This window comes from Dermacentor albipictus, chromosome 2 (genome assembly GCF_038994185.2).
Source record: "Dermacentor albipictus isolate Rhodes 1998 colony chromosome 2, USDA_Dalb.pri_finalv2, whole genome shotgun sequence".
NCBI lineage: Eukaryota > Metazoa > Arthropoda > Arachnida > Ixodida > Ixodidae > Dermacentor > Dermacentor albipictus.
In genome coordinates this window covers 139,915,739-139,937,886 of record NC_091822.1, presented here as the reverse complement: position 1 = coordinate 139,937,886, position 22,148 = coordinate 139,915,739, and the positions used below count along the sequence as shown (strand labels likewise).

Below are 22,148 nucleotides of genomic sequence, written 5' to 3'. Positions count from 1 at the left end.
ATAAAACAAACAAGAAAGAAAGGCATGAACTTACATTTCGGGGTTTTACGAGACAAAACCACGATCTGATTATGAGGGAACGACGTAACTGGGGACTCCAGGTTAATTTTGGCTACCTCGTTTCTTGTTTTTTTTTTCTTTAACGTGCGCCAGACACACGGCACCCGAGCTCATATTTGCACTTATTCGGCGGGATTGAATCCGCCACCTCGTCGTCAGCAACGCAACACCATGACTACCGAGCTTTCGCAGCGGGTTTAAAAGAAACATTACAGCGCGCTCAAGAAGAATTATCACAGTTTGAAATCTTTTAAATTATTCGCATTTGTCGCCTCCCAGTGAGGTCGCTACATCTGTTCAACTTCCTGTTGAATTCTATAGCTTCTGTACTGTATTAGACTGGAGAGAAGGCGCTGCTAAGGAAGACAAGAGACGAGTACACAGCAGGTTCTGTTGGATATATATATATATAGAGAGAGAGAAAGAGAGAGAGAAAGAGATAGAGAGAGCGAAACAGACAGAAAGCGTGGTAAACTGGGAGCGCGACAGAAGCAAAACCAGAGCCGAGCGTTTAGAATACCACGGTAGGAATTCCGTCCCCGCTCGGCTTCGCGAAGAGCATCCTAAACGCGCACCTCGAAACGCGCGCGCATTCCCCCTCCAACATCACCAACATAAGAACGAAATGGAGTTGCACGCAGCGGGCTGCAGGTGGCGGCACCCTGCATCCTGATCCGTGCCCGTCGTTCCGCAACCAAGGCACGCATTTAACGCGGTCTTAACGTGCGCGGTACCGCAGCGCCGCCCTGCGAACGGTGCGGGAAGGACTGCGGCCGGATCGTGATCCGGGAGCCCAGAAATAGGCGCCACGCCCCCTTCAGCCCGGTATCCACCCTGCTCCCCGTCTCCGACCTATGCCCCCTCCCAATCAGCTCTGTCATCATCTCTACTACCGTTTCGGAGGCACCCAAAAAAACCGCACCTCTAGAATTCCTCTGTACCCACAGGGCCCCACTCAAACCGTTCCTTTTCTGTTTTTTTTAGTTAGTTTCGCTGGATGTATACAGACTGCGTATTCATTACCTTCGCTGTCTCTCTTCCGCTTTTCCTCTCTGCAACGTGGCTTCGCATATTTGCTTAATCGGTGTGAGCGTGAACACATTAACCTGCTATGTGCGGAGATAACGGTAATCAGGCTAATGTATAATGAAGCAAAAATAGGTACTTCGTGCAGGAGTGAGTATTAGAATTGTAGTGATTAGTTTTTGTGATTGAAGGGATTTATTGATGCCGGGTGGATTATTTCGTGAGAGCAATTTTCCCAATATAATTGCCCATCAATAAACTTCGACTACAACCGACTCCACGAGTTTAAGCACACTTGCTGAAAAGACAAGACAAGACAAGACAAGACAAGACAAGACAAGACAAGACAAGACAAGACAAGACAAGACAGACAGACAGACAGACAGACAGACAGACAGACAGACAGACAGACAGACAGACAGACAGACAGACAGACAGACAGACAGACAGACAGACAGACAGACAGACAGACAGACAGACAGACAGACAGACAGACAGACAGACAGACAGACAGACAGACAGACAGACAGACAGACAGACAGACAGACAGACAGACAGACAGACAGACAGACAGACAGACAGACAGACAGACAGACAGACAGACAGACAGACAGACAGACAGACAGACAGACAGACAGACAGACAGACAGACAGACAGACAGACAGACAGACAGACAGACAGACAGACAGACAGACAGACAGACAGACAGACAGACAGACAGACAGACAGACAGACAGACAGACAGACAGACAGACAGACAGACAGACAGACAGACAGACAGACAGACAGACAGACAGACAGACAGACAGACAGACAGACAGACAGACAGACAGACAGACAGACAGACAGACAGACAGACAGACAGACAGACAGACAGACAGACAGACAGACAGACAGACAGACAGACAGACAGACAGACAGACAGACAGACAGACAGACAGACAGACAGACAGACAGACAGACAGATAGATAGACAGATAGATAGATAGATAGATAGATAGATAGATAGATAGATAGATAGATAGATAGATAGATAGATCCGGGGGATCAGCGGCGTTCATAGGTTTGGAAGCACGTGTTTGCTGCTTCTCGACTTATTTATAGGCTGAGGCGGTAGGAGAGATGAAAATTACTCACGAACATACTGATTAAAATAGAAAAATGAAAAACCATCAAATAGAGGATGATGCAATGTCACATTCTAGAGGGTGCTCGGTGTTCCTGTACATAAGCAACACCCGATTATAAGTCGTATAATCACACATGTAATTCTAACGCATGCCTGTCCTAACGCTTGCAAGCCTGTTTGCGCGTCTTGTTCAAGGGGCACCCAAGTAGGGGTAATGGCGTTGACTCTAATGTGAGTAATGTGGCTTACTGCACCGTCCCTACGCTAAATATGTTAGCGACAATGCAGTGTTCTATTAAAGGGCAGCGGGAAGAGCAGCGACGCACGAAGAGCAGCTGCTGTATACGTGCGAAAGGGAAGCCTGCCACTCTACACCCTCTCTGGCGATGAACAAAGATAAAACGAAAGAAACAAAGATAGAACACTGCGCTTCCGGGTGCTCCTATCTTTGGGAGTCTGAAGAAGAAATCCCATCTGCGAGACTTGTAAGAGCGCCACCGGAGGTGCGATGCATCCGGAATCACACTAACATGGCGTTCTCATCTTTCGAACTGAGGCAGAGCGTGCCTGTCCGAGTGTAAAAGGAAATAAAAATAGAACTCTTCAGGAATGTGACAACTCTTTCTTGTAGTTATGCAATCATATGAACATTCCGTAATTTTCAAACTTTCATTGTCCAATATTTCAAGAAGTTGCGAACGAAGCCTCACAAATATGACAGAGACACTGTTTCAGTGTGGACCAGTCTACATGGGAAATTAATATCTCCTAGTAAAATTAGTATGGAATTAGAAAAAAAAACAACGCACTACGATTAAATTCACTGAGGATACGATGAAATTCGACTTGAAATGACCTAGTCTGCTACGTTGTTCTATCTAGAAGGACACACGTCCTTCCAGGATTATGTGCATGATTTTCCCCCGCCTCCCCTCCGCCACCAACCCTTACAAAAAGTGAAGCAGAATACGTGTACGATTATGACGTATCTTTCTATTTTTCTTTCGTATTACTGGACTCGCGCATGGGCCATGGAACCAAAATGAAAACAATAAGAGGCTTTATCTGCGTAGTACCGGGTCTCACAGGTAATCAAAGGGACGACGTGTGCACCTCTATATTAAACAGCGTCACAGACGACGCTCGCACTGGACAGTGCTTTTGCTTCCGTGCCCCGCATGCAAACGTTGTCGTTGATGAACAGCTTGTTGAAAATGAGACGAACGCGGTCGCCATCCTTCTTGCTATTCTCGCAAAACTGTGGTGTTTCGCGCCTCTTATCATGTACAATCGCCCAATTTTTTAACCTGAACGCGCGAGCATCGACCGGCCAGTCGATAAGCGCCGTATAACGGAGTACAGCGGCGAAGTGTGCGAGAATACGCCTGGCAGAGGGAAGCTGCATTGGACTGTGCATTGCGCGCACGCGCGTATTCTCGCACACTTCGCCGCTGTACTCCGTTATACGGCGCTTATCGACTGGCCGGTCGATGCTCGCGCGTTCAGGTTAAAAAATTGGGCGATTGTACACGAGGCGCCAGGCTATCGCTTTGATTGCGCCTGCGCCGCAAGGAATTCACGCCGGCTGTGACGCTTCCATGGAGCGCTGCCACGGGATGCCGTTTCCGTTAGCAGTGACAGCGCCTGTACGAGCTCAGCGTAGTCGCGTGCTAAGCTAAGAGGCGTGTTCTTAAACATACAGCTTCTTTTCAGCACGGATTCAACTCTCTTCCCATTATAGAATTTAGCTATATATGGGTGCTTCCTGGCAGAAGAAAAAAAAAAAAGAAACGGTAGACGGTGAGCCCTATAGTGACAGAGGAAGTAGAAATGCCTAGATGGTTTGTTCAAGAATTTGTTCGATCATTCTCACTATTCCTAATTCCACGTCTCGTAATGGTGAGCATCGGCAACACAGCAAAGCTTACTGTTGTACCTGTGCGAGCGATTTTTCAAGTTATCTAATATGTTTTGAATTTACGAAAGACTGTGCTCATGATTAAAGACCACCCGGGAAGAACGTATAGAAGCTATATTATACTCCAAATCTTACATTACGTTGTGCGTCTTGGAAATATTCCCCGAATTATGGAAGGTTTCCGCGACGAAAGCTACCCAACTTTGCTTTCAGTACGCACGCACACTCCTTTTTTTTTTCCGGCGATTTCACATCATTCTCCGAGGTGACATAAATAAGCAAAAAAAAATTCTTGACGGATTCAAGGGGACTCACATTAATAGCTCCGATACACTGCGCACTCTGGAATAACTAATCAAGCTCCTCCTCCTGAGTTTTGGCCATGAGACCGGGATTACATTCAATGACACCTCAAAGACGCAGTAAGCGGCAAAGATGCAGTGCAGCCACCCGAAAACTCTTGCGGAAATCGGGTCAAATCGTCGCATTAACGCAAACATTAATGTCACGGTGAAAAGCTGCCTTTAGGCAACTAACCTGGAGAAAGATGAGCGGTGAGCGGAGGATACCTGGCGGTGTCGCGGCCCAGGGCGTCCGCAAGATGGGTGCGTTTTTTTCAGTGGCCGAAGTAGGGTGTATTAGAAATATCGGCAAAGTGGCATCTGCGGTGAGCAGCCGTGGCGCGGCGCTGCTGTGCCAAACCCATGGGCTGCCTGCGCCTGGTTAGCGCGCAGAAGGCTGCGGGCGTCTGCCACGCGCTGGAATTGTGCGCTTTCGCGTGATACGCGAACTGCTTGGCGGTTCTTTAATGAATTGTTAGCGAGTTAAACCGGATTTTCTGTAACGACTATCTGGCGACGATGTGGCCGTTATCGTGGGCTAATCCCGAAGACATTGCAGTCTAAAAAAAAAAAAAAAACCAGACGACATCTAAGCGCTTGTTATGAGTTGTGCATGCGAAAGCATTGATGCCCAACTGAACGCCACTGAGCCGTCGTTAGAGTTACTAACTCCTCGCAGGCAGACGAGCGCGTTGAGACGCTTGGCCGATGCCTCCCAGATAGCACAAGGCCAGTGCACTTCGGTCCGTGACGTCATGCTACCTTGCCCGACCGCCGTAAAATCTAATGGGGACGCACCCGAGTAAGTGGTGGTGATTTTTACGTCGCCACTAGCGTCACGCCGGGCTTGGCAATGAAAACTTCGGTCCAAGTACAGCTTCATGTCATAAAGCAGAGTGCACAGGGCTACCATCTAGGAGGCGCTAGTTTAGTTCAGCCGGTAAGACACTCGGCTTCTGAGCGTGGAGTCATAGGTTCTAAACTCGCTACCACCAACGTTTTCCCCCTCGAATTTATTCTGTTCCTTATAGATTAATTTCTTTGCAGCAATTACCGAGGCGAAGTTAGAGCGCACGGATAACGCAGCACAGGCGAGGCGCGCACGTGACGTGGTGTCGCAGCCAATTAGAATTTAGGTGCCGTTTTGCTGCTACAGACGCCGGATTTTCCCCTCACTGAGCCGTTTGATGCTTTCGCATCAAAATGTAGGCCGGTCTCGACGGGCACTCTGTATGTGCCCCTGGGGTCACTGGGCGTGTACCGCTCCTCAATGAACCTCTTTAATGCCAACATGGGCTGCTCGGTAATGTGGGACGCCCCGTGGGTATGTGCCATAGAGTTTTCTACAATATTTATGATGTGAATGTGATGCTGCCTCTGCCCAAATGAGGGATGGGGGACTTGTCAAGCTGTTCAATGGACAGCTTTTTTTCCTCCACCCCTCCATCTGTATCTTACAAGATCTGTACCTTACAAGATGGAAAAATAAACTTTCATTTCAATTACTGCAGGGAACTCTCCTCAATGAACCTCTTTAATTCCAACTTGGGCTCGTGGGTATAATGTGGGACGTCCTCGTTGGCATAGACCATTGGGTATGTGCCATAGAGCTTCCTACAGCAACTACTAGATGGAACTCTGGCACTGCGATCGTTCAGCGACCATGGGAATGATGACTAGTACATGGGTTTGTCTGATCTTCGCGCCTGTGGCTTCGTTTATTACGCTTTACCTACGTTCAGTGGCACGAGTTTCAATGCAATCTATACTTTCTTTTAATGTGGAAGGCAATAAGACTCTGCGAACAGGCATAATCGCTGCTAATTGCAGTGGTTCCTCTCGTCCATGCGCCCGTGTCGTAATGGCTTCAATATCGGACTTATGTGCTATAGGCCCTGTGTTCGAATCCTGCCGTAGAACAATTTTAATAATACTTATTTATTTAATTATGTCGCAGTACTTTCTTAAAAATCAGCAGACTGCGAAGTCACGGAGCCATTTAAAGCCAGAAGGACGAAATTTAGGCAAATCCGTGTGCTACTCATTATCCCAATGCTGGCAGGATTAGCAGCAAACTGCTAATACTGGTTAGCAGAAAACTGGAGCTACAATTAGGGCATACTTGTAGCTCCAGTTTTCTGCTAACCAGGAAACTGGTTAGCAGGAAGCTGACCCGAGCACGCGGCGCGTAACCGCGGCACCTTTACCTAGACGGCGGGTTATTTCGGACAGGAAGAGTGACAGTCGCGAGGTGTCACCACTGCACGCATATTCTTGCTCGCTGAAATCCGAAAGTGTGGGCCGCTTCTATTCACGCGCCGGACGCTGGCAAATTCGTGACACATTCGTTGACACGAATAGCATCCCCGGTGAGTCAGTGCAGTGGCGAGCCAGTAGCTTCGGTGTGACAGACTGCCTCTAAACACCCCCCCCCTTTTTTTTTTTCGCCCCTTCTAGACAGTTCTCCCATCCACTGGCTTGCTCTGGGGGCTACCCTTCTAGCGGCAGCTTTCCTTTTCCTACTGTTATTGTACTCAGCATAACTAAACTTCTCTAACCATGCACATTGGGTAACCGTGTTTGATTGTGATATATGCATGCATTGAAAATCCGACACACTGAGGCCAAATTAAAGAGCTTTCCGTTAATAACTCACATCCGGCCATGGATGCTTTTTACATTCTGCACGATCATTTCTTTTCTTTCTTTGTTGGTTATTGCCACTTCCTTTGTTTGTATGACCCACGTGATTCATCAAGCAAGCAATGTTTACAAACGGACCAAACGGGAAACGGGAATCAGTGGCAAAGGTGTTTTTCTCTTCGAAAAGAGCCCGGTTAAACGCTCGCAAGCGGTAGCCCGGGCGGTGCCAGCTGCATCCGCGGGGCATCTGGCGGTGACTCAAGCAGTGATTCGTCATCTCGTCGCACACGTGAAGAGTGCTGCGCAAGTGGACGGCCTCATCAGGCGGTACCGTCACCACTTCTACGAGCGGACAAATTCGCACGCACCACCGCCGCTGACACCCGCCGTCCCGGTCAAACCACACATGTGGCGGGTCGCTAAAGACCGACCGGAAGGACACAGCGTTAGCCGGGACACAGCGTCGCTCTCGATCACTAACATCTCCTAGTCCGCCTAACTCAGATGGCCGATTGATCTAACGTGCTAACAGCAGCAGTATATTGCACATTCGACCGGCTATTACTGTAACTCTGCGACTGCCTTGTTATATGACGCCGACGATGTAGCATAACAAAATCGCTAGACTTCTTCTTGAACACGTTATAGCTGTCTACTTTAAGTGCGTGTTGCTAACGGTGCCAGTAAAGTTAGTTCCCATTTATTTTCGTACATAAGGTATCACGGACAGCGAGGCGTGATATGCGAGGCAACTGCGATATGCGTGAATAGAAAGTAAATGGAAAGGCTCAGGAGGAATTATCTTTCTTTGCATCTTTTTTACCTCAGTTTTTTGCTTGTCTATAGACTCGTTTCGATAGCGTTTTGTAATTTCCTCAAATCTTGGATTCCTTTTTCTTTTCTTTCTTTCTTTCTTTCTTCCTTTTTCTTATCTGGTTCTTTTCTTTTGAATTATATTTTAGTTTATCCGGCGCTTCGGTAGCAAAGCTTCCCGTATTCCGGGACGGCAGCATTTTGAATCTGTCGTCATTAGCGTACGGTAATTTGACAATCAATCAATCAATCAATCAATCAATCAATCAATCAATCAATCAATCAATCAATCAATCAATCAATCAATCAATCAATCAATCAATCAATCGTGCTTATTTAACGTGCCCAGGAACAACCCTAAGGTCTGAGTACTGGCGCACGCAGACATTAAAATCTGAAAAAAAAAACACGCATGCAGGGGAATATAATAAAAAAAAGCAAACGAATAAAACGAACGACTGGAAAAGAGAGCAGATAAAACAAAGTGCTATGTAAATACAAAAGCAGAAGGAGGAGAAGGGCAGTTTAACAATGCATGAAACTATGACACAAGAAGGCAAAGCTCAGAAAGGATCGATGACAGCGAGTTATGAAAACTATCAAGATTATGAAAATAAGCGTTATAAAGACACCGTATTCTGTGGACGGTTGCGTGTTGTTCATAACAGGCAGCGACATGAAAAGGTCTATGTTCTCTGGTGATCTTGCGCGGAATACGAAGCATGATACAACTGAGACGTTCGGAACAGGTGAGGATACCGCGAAGGAGTTTGAAGAGAAACAGAAGTTCAGCGCGATTACGTCGGGAGCGAACTAAGGGCAATGACAATAATCCAACAATGCTAGAACAAGGTCCAATGTCATTTTTTGCAAAGCGGTGATGACATATGCTTTGAAACTTCTTCCGGACCCGGTCTATAATGTCACTGTTGGATCTGAAAAAGCCATTCTAGACGACCGACGTATATTCGAGTTGAGGAAGACAGCTAGTTGTGTATAACTTGCGGAACTGTGTAGGAGATTTGAATTCCCTAGGTAGTCTGCAAACAGAGCCAAGAGATCGCACACCCCGCATAGCAACGCGTTCAGTGAGAGCAGAAAAGTGTAAGGTTGCATCAAAGAGTACACCAAGATCATAGGTCTCACAGACCGTAGAGAATGGTACAGAATCTACAGAATAAGAAAAAGAAATACTTGCTGTTTTACGTGTGAAAGTAATGACTTGTGTCTTATCTGCATTCAAAGAGAGGTTATTATTTTTGCGCCATTTAGAAAAAGAAAGCAGGTCCGAATGCAGGGCGTGAGAGTCATAAACAGTGTGAATTTTCTTTAAAATTTCCACGTTATCGGCGCATAGAAGGAAGGAAGAGTTCCGAATAACGCAATGAACGTTACAAATAAAATTGAAGAAAAAAGGAGTGGTCCTAATACTGATCATTGATGGACGCCGCTAGTTGCCATGTAAAAAGAAGACGTTTGGCCATTGACGTTAACATATAATGAACTATGAAGAAAACTGCGCAAGAGATTGACAACTGACGAGTCAACTTCACAGTGCGTAAGCTTGATCAGAGGCAGTGAGTGGCAGACTACGTCAAAGGCTTTGCTCAGGTCACAGTAAACGGTGTCAATAATAATAATAATAATAATAATAATAATAATAATAATAATAATAATAATAATAATAATAATAATAATAATAATAATAATAATAATAATAATAATAATAATCCAACCAATCCTAGCAATTGCTTGCTACGATTACGTGTATGTCTCATTTTCACTTTATTAATTACTTATCTCAACGTTGCGGGCTTCCACAGACCTATTACGTCAAACCCTTGCCTTTGCTTCGAGTTTTTGATGGGTTCGACTTCGCCCTGCCAAATTCTAGCCATCTGGTTAGCTCAGACGGTAGAACGGCTACCCCGGAAAGTTGGTGGTCCCGCGTTGGATTCCCGGAGCAAAACGAATTTTCCTTCAACTGCAAAGCTTTTCTTTCGAGGAATTCGTGTGGGTTTCCTTTGTAGCAATTAATACGAATTGACTGATTTCTCATTTTCGCTCCGATAATAAATAAATAAATAAATAAATAAATAAATAAATAAATAAATAAATAAATAAATCATGTTTATTTAACGTGCCCAGGAATTACACTAAGGTCTGAGTGCTGGCGCACAGTTAAGAAAAAAAGAAAGCATGCACATATAAAAAAAGTGCATGAAATAGGAAGCGACAATTATGAAAAATAGCAGCTTACACTCAACAAAAGCATATATGAATTCACAACAAGGAAACTAGATAATAATCATAAGAAGAAGAAAAGAAAACGAAGAAAGAACGGGCAAAGCAGAATACAACATAAAAAATGCATAAGCCGAATTCACAAAGAATTTCGCTCGTAAAAATTATTTGCCTGGACTGCTTCAACAGCTAGAACGTAATCCCTGTCCAGATTTGCCCGAACTGTCCGGAATCGCCAATTATATTTTCGCAGTAACAATTTGCCCCTGTCTGTTCTCACGAACAACTTTAGAGTCACGGTACTTTGCGGACGTGGGGCCCTCATCGAAAACAACGGAGTGCGCGCGAACCGTGAACCCAACGCGCTCCGCTCCAGGCCTGCAGCACTGATTTAATGGCTGGCATATGCGGCATATGCATGGCTGGCTCTTGGTAACGTAACTTGAAGCCGCTCCCCCCTGCCCCCCCCCCCCATCCCCACCACCCACTCCTCCACCTCTCGCGTCAAGAATAGTAAAACGCACTTTAAGAACGCTTATCTCCGTTCGTCTATCCCAAACGGCTTTTACAAATCTGCCGGTCGGGCACCGAAGAGCGAGTTCCGGTTACGTCATCCCCAGCCCCCGAATAGCAGCGACGCGTGCAGTATTACAATGGGAGCCAGTTTAGCAACGCTGGCAATGCAAAGCGAGGAGAAGGAGGAGGCCATTGGCCGTATGGCAGCCCCCGCAGCGTACCGCAGTGCAGGGCGAAACGCGTAAATCAGAAACGAGAACATTACACGACGCGTCCCGGTGTCCGAATGCGACGTTCCATCGCTGCACTCTCGCCCAGGGCGCCGCAGAGACCGCGCGCTTCTATTTGCGGATGCGGCGAGCAGTAACCGGTAGTGCACGTTGATTGAGGGTGGCTGCACGGAGTCGCAGCCTCCGATTTACAAAGTGTATACATACACACACGCGCGCGAGTGCGTGCCTGGCGGGCGCGCGCTGTCGTCCGACGGCCGCGCGTGTATATCCGATTGCGAGCAACCCCGGGCGCTGCGGCAGCGAGTGGAGGCGAGACGAAAGGAGGACGGGGGGGGGGGGGGGGGGGGCGGTGTGCCCTGCTGCTGTCGCCTGGGAGAAAAATGACAGCGCTGTGTAGTACTGCACGGGTTGAGTCGAGCGCGGTGCGAGTGAGCAACGAAGCGTGAAAGGAACGGCGCCACGGAGCTGGCTCCCGAGGAAGGCGCCAGTGTTGGAAGGGGAACGTTAAAAGGGAGCTCGCGGGGCTCTTATTCGTTCGTTTATGTCCTCCCTGGGCTGCGCCACGTGGGTCGCGCGCGTTTTGGAAGAAAGAACGCGGCCGTTTCCGGTCTTGTTTTTCTTCGTTGGTGTCGTCGTAAAGCTGGCGCCTAAGCACCAGTAAATAGCGAGTTGCGAAGTCATCTTCAGGAGAAGCATCGTCTCGCTCTGTCGTCGTCGTAATCGTCGATCTCTCGTTCAGTAAGAGACCGTTGGACATCGGGCTGTTTTTGCTGTAATCTAACGATGCTATCGCTAACACCAAAGAAGAAGCTGGTGTAGCGTGCAACATAAATCAAGCAGCTACGGAAAAAAATATAAATATAGTCGCTGGAGGAGCTAGGCCGGGATTTAAGATGTATGCGAAGCTCTATATAGCACGTCTGAAGAGTGTTTCAATGACAACGCAAGAGGGACAAAAGTAAATCAAGTCGACAAACGTCTTTAACGGTCTTCGGGTATCGGTCTATTGCAGGGATCATCTTCAGCACAGCATTCACCGCCTACTTTGCCGCCCACAAGTCACCTACGCTGAAATGAGCGTACCTTCAAACGAACGGGAATTACCAGCCAAATACTTACACACATTTGCCCACGTCAGGTTTTGCACACTTTTCTTAAATACTCACTGACGTTAGATCGTTAAAAAAACATGCACCGACGCATAAGGGCCTCTGAAAGTAAACATGCGTGCTCACGATGGGAGAAAACATCTTTATCGCGGTACTCAATCAGCTACTGTCCTAGCGTCGAACTTAAATACAAGGTAGTTCATTGTGTGGTCGTGTTCTGATGCTTTGACGGACTTTACAACGAAACAGCAGATTGTGCGAAGCTGAGTAACGAGTTTGCAATATCTAACAATTGCGCTCTAGCTTTCGTGCTTTTCATTTTTATGTAGACAGATTGAGAAAGTGAAGGAAGTGCTCACGTCTTGCTCTCAGGCTGCGGAGGAAGTCGTGAAACGTTATACGCTGATTTTATATAGGATAAAGCAGGAGAATGGAAGACCGCGTTCAATAGGCGTTTTTTTATGTGGGTATACCTCGTATTGATGTATTTCTGGGCTATTTGACGTCATTTGTTCTTCCACAAGGCAAAAATCGGGAAAATTACCTCACATAAAAAAAAGTAAACGCCCTCAACCGTCAGTTGCTGGACATATGTTCTGATAAACAGACACAGTTAATAGCGCCTCGATATTTTCTCACGGGAAAAAGGGAGGTTTATGCCGAGCGTGGATATTCCGAATCGTTGTCAGAACTGGACATATAAAGCACTTACCTTTACGCAAACGTAAACACGTAAGCGGTACGAACATCACCTGTTCTTACGTTCGATATGTCGAAGGGCGTGCGACTCAGCACCTTCTGAAGGTACGCTTTATTCCTCAGCATTTACGCCCCACTGCCGTTGCCCCGAGCGACCTAAACCACTAATTTTGCGCGCGCAGAAGGCTAGTCAAATAAGCAATAGTCTTTGCGGGCATTCAGCTGAAGCGTTTCGACAAGTAATCTGTAAGGGAGAGCATTCAATGATTTCCGGAAGGTCGTTCTTCAACTCGAAACGAGGCATCACAAAGCTGCACTAGAATTATTCTCAACCGTGGGACTAAACTTTCATCTGTAGTCTTCATATGATCTGCGTGTGATGCTATGTGCGATGCCATGTGATCAGAAAAAAACAAAAACCAATAAAAATAAATTTCACTCCCGATCAAATTTCGCAATTTGCGGAAGCCTGCGCAATATGTTTGCATTCCCTCCACGAGTTACTCGTAACGTTTTCTTGGCAGTGGTTCATTTCCTTGCTTTATTTACAGCCGAAAACTCACTGCTTTGTAAGAGAGAGAGAGAGAACAACTTTATTGAAAATGCCTGCAGAGTCGGTTAGGCTCCCTCCACGCAGGGAGGACAAGCTTTTACCGCGACGCGGCCACTACGTCAGTCTCGTGCGTTGTGCTCCTCGAGGTCTTAAGGACTTAAGAAATCCGTCAGCGTCAACGATTACGAGGTCTTCTATCTTTGCTTCCGTCACCATTACAGAAGGAAAGACGCGGGCTGGAGCTCCACAACTGTCCGGAGCAACGTGATGCCCCGACGGCGCTGGAAAGAAGTCTTCGCGACAGCACAAGACAACGCGTCCTGGCGTGTGCGCTGCTCAAAATAAAGGTCCACGAGGGAGCCACGATAAGAGCACATATACTTGGTTAAACCGCGGCTACGACGCCGCGACAGGCGTCTCGAGGTTCTTTCACGCCCTTGGAGCAACCGTCGTGAAACGAGCCACGCGAGCTTTGGGGGCTCGAGAACAAAGCGTGTCACGGCCGGGCGTGCCAGAATTGCGTCGTTAGCGCACGAAGCCGTCGTTTCATCCTTTTCTCGTCAGCAGTGGGATTCCGGGGAGTGCGAAAGGTGCCAGGATCGACGGGAAGCTTTAGCGAGTCTTGCAAACGGCCTTGAAACATGAAAGGCGATACCAGTTGCAACTTGTGTGTGCAAAACACGCGCGCGCGCGCGCGCGCGCGCGCGCACACACACACACACACACACACACACACACACACACACACACACACACACACACACACACACACACACACACACACACACACACACACACACACACACACACACACACACACACACACACACACACACACACACACACACACACACACACACACACACACACACACACACACACACACACACACACACACACACACACACACACACACACACACACACACACACACACACACACACACACACACACACACACACACACACACACACACACACACACACACACACACACACACACACACACACACACACACACACACACACACACACACACACACACACACACACACACACACACACACACACACACACACACACACACACACACACACACACACACACACACACACACACACACACACACACACACACACACACACACACACACACACACACACACACACACACACACACACACACACACACACACACACACACACACACACACACACACACACACACACACACACACACACACACACACACACACACACACACACACACACACACACACACACACACACACACACACACACACACACACACACACACACACACACACACACACACACACACACACACACACACACACACACACACACACACACACACACACACACACACACACACACACACACACACACACACACACACACACACACACACACACACACACACACACACACACACACGGCGAATAACGACGTGAATGTGCTCAACGTGAAAAAGCAAAACAAAAGATCAGATGCGACTGCGGCCGAGGCTGCGAGCATAGCGCTGCGTACACCGTTCTTCCTCACAAGGGCCAGTGCAGGACATGGCTTCAATAAAGGTGCTATGGGAACCGACAGCTTCAGACGTACTCCGGTTGACTCCTGTCACACCAGTTTTCAACACGAAGGGCGCCTCCGACGTTGTCGCCTGATGTTTCGCCCGCTCTGATCCCTCTCGAAAAAAAGAAGACAGTTCGACCGACCAAAAAGCAGGCCCCGTTCTCGGAAAGACGCGTCTGAGAAATGTTACGACCGCGCGTTTCGTCGCTCCATGGAGCCCGGACTGATGGCCCATTCAGAACACTTGGCGCCCGCTCGCCTCGGTTTCGGCGAGGTGCCGGTGAATCAGCGTCAGAGGACGAGACAGAGAGAGTGTGCTGCAGGTCATGGGGGAGGAGGAGGTGTTCAGGGAAGCCCCCTCCTTTGACGTCACGAACGCCAGCCGAGACAAACAATAACACTGGCGCCAAACAAATAAACAAAACTCAACGCCGCCGCCGGTGATGGCTCACCGGCGGCGCCGCGCCACTCTGACCCATCGTCTCGCCAGGAGCGTCCATCCGTCGGGCGCCAACGGTGTCGGCTCTTCTGCGCGATATTCGTGGACTCCGTGATTGGCGTGACGCAGCCGCTCTTCTCGGAGGAGCAGTGGCTGCGTGTACTGAGCTTTAATGCGCTCTGTAGGGCCCGATTAAGAAACAGAAGGCTGAGGTTCAGAAATAAGGAAAACTGATGCGGGTAGACCTAATGTGCTTTGGCAGCCGTGTTCAACTTTACCTTCTTTTTTTCGCTCACTCTATCTGCCCAACTGCACTACTCGAGCGCACAAGGACGATTAACTGAATCATACACGATTTCTGTTGTAAACACGTATGGGTGCGTTCGTTTCCTTCATTTGCGAAATCATGTTTCTCTAAGACGTTTCACATTAACGGACCCCTTGCCCGTACTTTCGGCGAAAAAAAAAAACTATGCGAGGATTTTCAGATATCTCTGCCTTCACTGTACTTAGCTTTATGATACGAAATGTCTGGTGTTCGGCGGTGTTTTCAGTCACCCAATTTCCATTGCCAAATCTGCGGATATAGCTGTTTCATCGTTGAGTGTTTTAACCCTCTTTACTCGAACGCCTGTACGTGCACATTTTTTGACGAACTGTGACCGAACTGACAAAGTTTTTTTGTTCGTAACTTACTATTCACTATTGGCTGGCCGCATTCGGTAATACTATGTCCATAATAACCATTGGCTGACACCTTTAAGAACAGTTTTAGCGTAAGAATGTTTTTGAGAATACAAACCCAGTTTTTTTTTTTGTAGTGCATCAATTTCACATTATCATCACGTTGCATCACGTTATGTTATAACATTTTCTTCATTAAGCCATTAAGCCATCGATAACCAGCAACCTATGATGTCACTACTTAATGCTGTCAAAATCACGCTTCTGTCTTCGTTGGAAGTTTCAAATGAGAACAGAACATGTTATGTCCGTGACGAAGGAATTGCTGGACTTGCTGCATGATGCAGGGCTGCAGTCATATTTATAAGTTGTTTTTCTAACTTTATTTTTTCCGAGACATAAGGCAGCTCTCCTCGAAAAAAAAAAAAGAAAGCGCTCCACATACATGATTCGCAATAAGCACAAACCCAGCCGAGACCTAAAAGGCGAAGCGAACCTTTTGTTACGTACTTTTATTTTAAGAGGACCGAGGAATCCGCCCAAACGTTAAACTTGGAATCATCTGCTATTTATCCTCTTCAGGTGCAAGCGTATATTTTGCATCTCGCCTTATTTTCGATCATCTTGCCTTCCCGGGCAGGAAATCGAACCCCATTTCTGGTACACCTGCCTGTCTTTCGCTTTCTCTGTTTTTCTTACGCTCAGCGCACATAGGACAACGCGCACTTCCTCACGCGCCGAACATCCAAATAACGGCAAGTAAATTGGTAAGACAGCTCGCGCCCAGTCATATGAGAACATGCAGACTCGATTCTGGCTAAACGTTAAACGAGCCGCTTCCGTTTCGCCCCGCGGCGCCACCGCGCAAGGACGTTTATCGCGGCTCACGGGAGTTCGTTCTTTATACACTGTGACTCACGTTCCTACAACGAGAGCCGGAAGTCTACCGAGAAGACGCTCAGGCGGTCCTATCCACTTGTCTGAAGCTAACTTAAGGCGCCCGTCTGGTGCCACAGGCCCCTCCCATCCGGTGAATGGAAGTGTTTTTTCGCTATCCGTTCCGAGAAATAAGCTGTCATCACAACAACGAACCCCCATTAAAGCGAGTGGATGTGATTTGGAAGGCTGTGCAACTATCATGCGGGCAACGTGACCGCGCCGACGCTTAAGTTGTGTCGTATCAGGACCTATGTTTTGCGTACCAGCTCGCTGCCTCAGGGACTGCTACGATTATTAAAGCCGCTGGAGACGAAGCGTGGGACGCATTAAACAGCAAAAGCGTTGAGCAACTCGGTCAGTAGCATACAAAGCGCGATACCCGTAGGATGCGGTAACAGCTTTCCGCGTATATAGGAGACTGGTTCAGTGCGCCATTGAAGGTCACTTAACGTTGTTGTTGTTGCTATGGCTACTATTACATCAGAAAAAGGCTTCTCTTTTTACGACGCTATGATAAAAACAGCTCCACCCCCCCCCCCCCCTCACTTATAGGCTATACACTGCAAATGAAGCTTGGCGTTTCCTCAGGTCTATGCCATTATTACTTTCTTCCCCCAAAATATCGGCAGTCATGGAACACTCGCATATGAAGAAAAATATGACAAGCAAATAAAGCGTTCATTAACTTGCAGCATACCTGCCGCGGTGGCTTAGCGGCTACGGTGTTGCACTGCTAAGCACGAGGTTGCGGGGTGAAATCCTGGCCGCGGCGGCCGCATTTCGATGGAGGCGAAATGCGAAAAAACACATGTCCTCCGTCCATTGCATGGGGACACGTTAAAGATATCCTGGTGGTCAAAACGAATCCGAAGTCCCACACTACGGCGCGCCTCGCAATCAAATCGCGGTTTCGGCACGTAAAACCCCCAGAATTCGTTCAATTTTCAAACTTCCTACGTGTATCAGGACGAGTTCAGCTGCCGCACGAAAGCCTCCCAAACAAGAGCCAAATGTTACCTCTGGTTGTGACGGGGGTATAGCGCACCCCTGATAACTCTAACGCGCGTGAATACACCCGCTTTTCTTTTTTTTCTATAAGGGAGGACCCAGGTGGACACACAGAACTTTGAGAATAAGTGAAGACAAAACAACCTCACGATATTAAAAAGCAAATGACAAAAAGGAGCTCTCTCCTTCGTCCCTTTTTCCACCCGTTCCTCAAATCACTTTTGTGTTAAAGGAGAAAGATGATAAGTTGCTGTTTTACAGAATACTACCATGTGCATGTTCTAATGGCATTATTGGGTTATACGACTGTCCAACGACAAAACAAAATAAAGAGGACGCAGTAGGTTGAGCAATCTGAAAAAAAAAGAAGCCTTTGTCGGCAAACCTCGATCTTTTGGACAGCAGGGGGAATTCTATTCAAATGCACCTCCGATGCAGTCCAGGTAGTGCTTTGACCCTAACACTACCCTAACAGCGCAAAATAACTAACTAACTAACTAACTAACTAACTAACTAACTAACTAACTAACTAACTAACTAACTAACTAACTAACTAACTAACTAACTAACTAACTAACTAACTAACTAACTAACTAACTAACTAAATAAAAGAACACTGCGTGACTGTGATGGTAGGGTCATTCTGACAAGTGTCGTTGCTCCGAAACAAGACTGAAAGCGCTGTCATCCAGACGGGTAAGGGCGCAGTTACGTAGTAGCAGTAGCGGCGTAGAAAACTTTATTATAGACAGAAACCGGTCGGGCTCCACCAGTTCCCCAGAGGGGGTAGAGGCGGGGGGGGGGGGGGAGAAAAACGGAGTTTGTCCCGAAGGGTGCTGCCCCCATTCCAAGGCCCCACTGGTACCGGCCATCCGCTCAGTTCTTTGGATCAATCGTAGCTGATTTTCCAGGGAAGGGCTAGACAGCCGCGCCTATACCATTCGTTCCATGCGCCGTTTGTTGTGTGTTCCTTCACTATATCCTGCACACTCCCACGTGATGCGAAAGAGTGTCGGTGTTGCTCCACACCACGGGCACATATCTCTACATGCCCCGGGGTAGATCAGGTGGAGGCTGTGCAGATTTATGTAGGTGTTCGTCTGTAATCTTCTCAACACGGTTACATCCGCAGCGCTGAGTTTACCGTGCGGGGGTGGATAGATTTTTTCTATTTTCTCTGTAATATTTTAGAATAATTGCGCAGCAAGGGTCTAGGGGTGTGGGGCCTCTATTGCAGAGTCCGTGGTGGCTCGGTGATTTGTAAAGCCTCGAGTCGCCTCGTCCGCATGCAGGTTCCCGGTGACGCCTTCGTGCCCCGGTGCCCCGGTCACAGTTTGTACGTATTCAACCATGGGGTGCCATCCAGTCCCGACGGGCATTCGGAGACCCTGTGCTCCAATTTTGCCCCTTAGATAATCTCTGCAAGCTTCATATCAGTCTGTGATTATTGTTAATGGAGCTTTTCGCGTAGAGCTATCTTCTTCTACTTCTTCTTCTTCTTCTTCTTCCAATTATTATTATTATTATTATTATTATTATTATTATTATTATTATTATTATTATTATTATTATTTCACAGGCTTTATTCAGAGCCTGAGAAATGAATCGCGTAAAGAATAACGTTACAAAAGCAACTTCATGGCCCCCCGCGGTTCTGAGCACACTCTACAACTTTTCAAATATGACTGGAGCCCTAAAACGAATATTTAATACGAGTGTTCAAGATTTATTGGAATCAAGCGTAACTAACTAGGAAATTAATCACACTTAAAACAAAAATTCCTGCGTAACTCATGACTACAAAAAATAGGTGCCGATCTGGTTTGTCTAAGGTGTACTATCATATCGTTGGAGTTTGGTTCAAGTTAAAGGAAGCACCTCGTAGAAAATTAAATAATGGCAATCAATCAATCAATCAATCAATCAATCAATCAATCAATCAATCAATCAATCAACAAATCAATCAATCAATCAATCAATCAATCAATCAATCAATCAATCAATCGATCGATCAATCAGACCACACCTCGAAAGACAACGTTAGCAAAATGGAAAACATATCTGCAAGGCATTCGAGTGCGCGCCACATAGACAATACGCTCGGGCAAGGTGAAAATGCAGATACAGCACACGTGAGGCGGCTTTCTCGCTGCTCGGAAGACGGTTTTCCTTGTCGATCAGCTTGCGAGAGACGAATTTCATACCGATAAAAATTCCTAGAAACTCGATGGCACTCCGAAAGCGCTCCGTTCACGTGCTCCATCAGGCGTCGTTGTCAAGGGCAACGCGAGGTTTGCTAGCGCTCCCAATGCTTTCGTCCTTGTTAGTTGGCTCTCCTTGGCCAGCAGGACACGACCGCTACAAGGGTTCCAAGGTGCCTTCCAAATAAGTGGTGCTATCGTACCGCTATCGTTTTCGGAACAAGTTATGTGTACTTTAGATAAGTGGTTTGCACTCGACACCTTACCCATTGAGAAAATGCGGAAAAAGAAAGAAAGGAAAGAAATTGGCGCGGAACGGCCGGTTAAACCGTGTCATTGAAGGTTACTGAACACAATTGGTCTTATCAGTAATCTCCGTGATGCCAAGGATTTGGTCTTGCGTAAGTTCTGTGCTCTCTTTGTAAACACTTCTGGATGATGCGGCCAGCACGTACGCACGTGGTACGAAGAACGTCGTCGCGTGCGGCCGAGCAAGTGGCCATTGCCTTGGCCCTCCTGGACGACGGACATGCCAATATCTTCAGCGACTCCAGTGCAGCCATCCGCGCCTTCAGTGTTGGCGCCTTGTGTAAGGAAGCCTGTCGCATCCTCGACGGCAAAAGCATCGCCACCCACACTCTCACGTGGTTCCCCGCTCACATGGGATCCATCATGGGAGGCCCCACAAACCTCAACGAGCTGGCCCACCAAGGCGCGAGGTCTCGCTTTCCGCGATCGTGGAGAACTCCAACGCCAGCCCGCAGCGGTGGAGAACAGAGATCAACCGACCACATATAACGAAATTGCGCAGCATTTTTATCTCGGCAGGAGAGACTTTCCCCTTCCACACAAGCAGTTAAATAGAGCGCAGGCATTGACCCTCAGATTACTGCAAACAGGCTCATATCCCAGCCCGGCTTTGTTCCACACAATTTATCCAGACACCTATTCCACTAGTTCTTGCAGGCACTGCAATGACATCGCTAGCCTAGATCATATGCTCTGGCATTGCCCCTCGTTACGAGGCACAGAAGAAATCAATGAAGACAAGTGGCTCTCCGCTATCAAGAGCCCTGATGCCGGGCCGCAACTATGGGCTGTCCAGAGGGCCCACGATGCGGCGGTCGGGCAAGGCCTGACTGTCCCAACGTGGGAGCGACCCGCAGCGCGCTGAGTCGCGTACCTCAGGACCTTATTAAAGTTTTGCACCCATCCATCCATGACGCGGCCAGCCGACAAAGGCCACCAGTGAATCGCGAAGTTTCCTTTAATGCAAGATAAGTTTAGCGGTAGTGGCGTCCAAATTCGCTGAAATAACGGTGACATTGACTCTGTCCAGGAACAGCTGGAGCTGATTACGGAGAAGGACCAATCTTACAGGAGCGTCTCTCGGAAGCACAGTTAAAAGCTACCACATGCTTCCTTGCGACATAAATGATGGATCCTAGAACATTACCCTCCCTAATTCACGGCTGCAGTCCACATTGTATGGAAATGCAGCTTTAACTTTTTAATACGTATATACGATAATAGCGGCGTTGTTAATCACAGGCAAGTGCATCGCCGTGGCTTGTCGTTCGCGCTTTGCGTGGAAGCGCACTTATTACGAGAGTATGGCAATGCGCCGACGGTAAGCGCTCGCCGTTTTTCCTGCGTGTGTGCCTTTACTTGCTTATTTCCTCATGTAATTTCCGCTTATCTAGTCAGCAATTAAATGTTATAGAAAAGCCGGCGGCCATAGTACCAAAGAATTTCAACATCAATCAATCAATCAATCAATCAATCAATCAATCAATCAATCAATCAATCAATCAATCAATCAATCAATCAATCAATCAATCAATCAATCAGAAGCTTTGACTTGTCCATTCACACGTAAAGTACTGGTTGCTAAAACACTTTATAAATAAGGCTCCAGAATTAGGGTCAAAACACGATTTTAAACATGACTCTTGAACTTAATCCGCGTCCGTACCATTTTACCATGCTTTTTTC

General features: G+C 47.4%; 1 protein-coding gene across 5 annotated transcripts in view; it reads right to left on the bottom strand.

The window, feature by feature from the left end:
• The window catches only part of Sarm (sterile alpha and armadillo motif), a 172,204-nt gene that overhangs the window by 92,171 nt on the left and 57,885 nt on the right, over positions 1-22,148 (bottom strand). The window contains exon 1 of one of the 5 annotated variants that reach the window (XM_065452466.1): positions 4,672-4,830. The exons of the other annotated variants lie outside the window; for them this stretch is intronic. The gene's annotated coding sequence lies outside the window, so the exon portion shown is untranslated. Of the gene's footprint in view, positions 1-4,671; positions 4,831-22,148 lie in introns of those variants that run through there. 5 annotated transcript variants of the gene reach the window in all.